The sequence below is a fragment of the Gadus macrocephalus genome, chromosome 5 (genome assembly GCF_031168955.1).
Source record: "Gadus macrocephalus chromosome 5, ASM3116895v1".
NCBI lineage: Eukaryota > Metazoa > Chordata > Actinopteri > Gadiformes > Gadidae > Gadus > Gadus macrocephalus.
The window spans coordinates 5,272,461-5,275,743 of record NC_082386.1 but is presented as its reverse complement, the minus strand read 5'-3'; the positions used below and the strand labels follow the sequence as shown (position 1 = coordinate 5,275,743).

Sequence of the window (3,283 nt, the reverse complement as noted above, 5' to 3'; positions counted from 1 at the left end):
AAACGAACATACATAGCGGGAGAGGGAATACAGTAACCAGGGGTCAGCAACCTTTTCAACATTCAGTTCCAGTTTGACATTTTCTCGTTAATATGCCATAATAAACGATGTATTAAATATTAAGCTGAATTATGACGCAGCGACCAAAAATATTTCCAACACATTAAATGTTTGTTATCTCAAACATCTCAAAGCACTACTTTCAGAAACTTATTCAAAAACCCATTTGCACTGAGAAATGTAAATGTGGAAACATCCGCATCAATATCTTTAAAGACATGTACAGCTATACAAAAAATATGTGAAGGCCATGCTTACATATACAGGCCACAACTATTTTTGATATCATTTCAGAACACTGCTTTCAGTGACTAATTTAAACATCTTTGCACTGGTAGGAAATGCCCAAAAAACAGAATAAAGTGGGGGAAAAAAATCTGTAGTAATGATTATGCTGCCGCATTGTGGAAGGGAAGAAATTGAATAAAATAAAAATAAAATCCCAAGTGTGCCAATGTAGTATGCAGTAAAATAAACAATGAGGCATAGCAAACACTTACGGAATGGCTTCAAATTACATTCCCCAAACATAGATGTGGACAAAGGAGATGCATGAAAGAGGCAAGTAGTTGTCTTCATCTCCGTAAGAAGAAATAGTGATGGCAAAATTTACACCCAAACAGCAGAGGTGCATTTAATCGATGGGATATGTGAAATGGGCTTTTTTTGTACCTAAATCAACTGTAGATGATAAAGACTGAACCAGAGGATAGCACACTGTTTTGGAGAAAAGCACATGCTGGAGCATCGCTTATAAAGGAGCACACCTTAGAGGTTTACCTCTGAAGGTTCTCTCAGCAGCTGGGTGAGATCATCGACAAATGCTTTAAGGTAGTCATACATCATACACATTGTTGGTACCCCCGTGTTAAAACAAAAACTTGAAACTGACAAAAGTAACTATACATCTATATTTCTTAGTAATCAGACTTTTTATGGAATTTTGGAACAGAATAATTAAGCAATATCACACGAGAGGGAGTGCTGTTGTACTGAATATCAGCACGGCTGTGATTCTCTTCGGTACTCGGCCAACGGCCTCATACCTACGACCGAATCCCAGCCGTAGTACAACAGCACTCACTCCTGAGAGATATTGCTTTTATCCAACAGTTCTACAAGCACCAATCATTAGTTAACAATAATAATTAACAACATATTATGATCAGATTTCTTTGGTTCATTAATGATTTATTTGGCTCCGCCAACACAAATAGATCCGCAACTGGACTGAACTGTTGCCAAGCAACACAAACACATTAGCATTACATTAGGTTCCCTTGGTCCTCTTCTGGCGACCATTCTTAATTCAACTCCAATGTTATTCCTGGAAACATGTTCATATTTGCTGTGCAAAGTTAGCTGCAATCTAAGCTACAAAAAGATTGTTAATAACATTAACGGTTATGAGAACACCCGTAAAGCGGAGCGATACGTGGATAGTTAAAAGACCCAGTGCTGTTATACTCTATATCAGCACTGGAATGCCTCTTGTCCAATCAAATTACTTGGTCTGAACTGACTTGGATAATTTGTAATAATCTTCATCTTCTGCCTCAACTTCTTGTAGTAGAGCTTCTTGGCCTCTTGTGGCACAAAGAACTGCAGCATTTCTTGGAGAGTGCATTCAGATTCCATATATAAATAGTTTTCAAAAAAAAAAAACAGGTATCCAGGACCATGTACCCGCTGAGCTACAGCCTTGACAACCTGATAGTGCTTAATTTCATAATGCATTTGATGGTGTTGCCTTTGATTCACGAATTCTCCATTCAGCCCACTGCATGCATTCTCCTTCATCTTCTGCAAGACACAAATGCAAACATAAGAAATGAATGAGAGAAATCATAACACTTAGATTTATCTGCCAGTTTACGTCTACCCGCCTGTCCAAACAACAGTGGCGGTTGTCATATTAAATCTAGGCACTAAGGCCACATACAGCTGATGCTCATGAAGTAAGGCAGATAAGAAACTGATAACTACTGATTTCTCCTTTCCTGGCACAGTCCTTAACATATGTAATGAGGCTAAAAACGTATAACATTACATAACTGACGACCAGTCTAATGACCGTGAAATTTGCAGGCAGTATCGTATGATGTATGCACAAGCTAATATGCTTATCAGAAAATTTGGTATGTGTTCATCTTCTGTGAAAATAACACTTGCTGCTTCTTGCTACAAAAGAAGCGGCATTCAATTATGGTATGAGGCTACAACTCAAAGTGCCTAGATGGAGTAGCGCAAGCCTTCCGTTTGTGAATGTTGATGTGCCAACTTGTCCTGCTGTTCTCAGAAACCTTATGTATAGATGTATGTGTAGACCAACTGTCTTGCAACAAGGGATAATGGACCACGTTAGACTATCAAAAGTTAATACACGTTCTAGATGATAATGCGGCCCCAAAGCGGAGGGCCGATCCAATGTGTTGGGGGCGCCCTCTGGAGGCGCCCTTAATTAATTAAAATATACGAAACAAGCGAAATTAAACCAAACATGTTCCCAAATGGAACGGAGAAGGGAGGGGGCGGGGGATTAAAGTTAGGGCGCACTGAAACCCTCACCGTAGTACGCAGGACAATGCGACAAAGCCATCTATCCCACTCTATAGAAAATATTGAGATATATATCGTATATCGCCAGTCAGCCAAAAAATATCGGGATATCATATTTTGCCCATATCGTGCAGCCCTAATCTGAATACAGACGTCGCAAAACCTCTACATCCAGCTCTCCAACAAGAAGTTGACAACGAAGACCTTACGGATTGCACAAGCAGGCGATTTGTTCACTGATGCATTTCCAATGCAAAAACCCTGACAACCAATTGGAATACAGACGCTGCAAACCCTCTCCATCCAGCTCTCCGGGAAGCAGTTGATAACAACGGAGACCCTACAGATAACACAAGCCTGTGATTTTTTCACTTGCTCCAAATTAAACGGTAAGGGAACTCATTTCAGACAAAGCATCTTTGCACTTTTGTTTTTTTCAAAGGTATCTGATGGGTTTGCACAAATAGGAAGTAGGCTAATTATATTTGAGGTTATCTGGCACAACATTGTATTGGTTATTGTTGGTGGCATCATTCCATTTTTTTTTTTTACAAGCAGTCGCAATTGCAAGAACTAAAATATTACTGACTGGCTATGCAAACTGCAGCTTACTGATGTTTCATGAATGGTCTTAGTGAGTTAATATTTCTTTTTATGGAGTTTC

General features: G+C 39.3%; 1 long non-coding RNA gene across 1 annotated transcript; it reads right to left on the bottom strand.

Moving 5' to 3' along the window:
- Positions 1-500: 500 nt before the first annotated feature.
- Positions 501-2,382, bottom strand: LOC132457586 (uncharacterized). The gene is made up of 2 exons (XR_009525730.1): positions 1,114-2,382; positions 501-1,076 (listed from the first exon to the last, which is right to left on the bottom strand). It is a non-coding gene; the product is annotated as an uncharacterized LOC132457586 (long non-coding RNA).
- Positions 2,383-3,283: the final 901 nt, after the last annotated feature.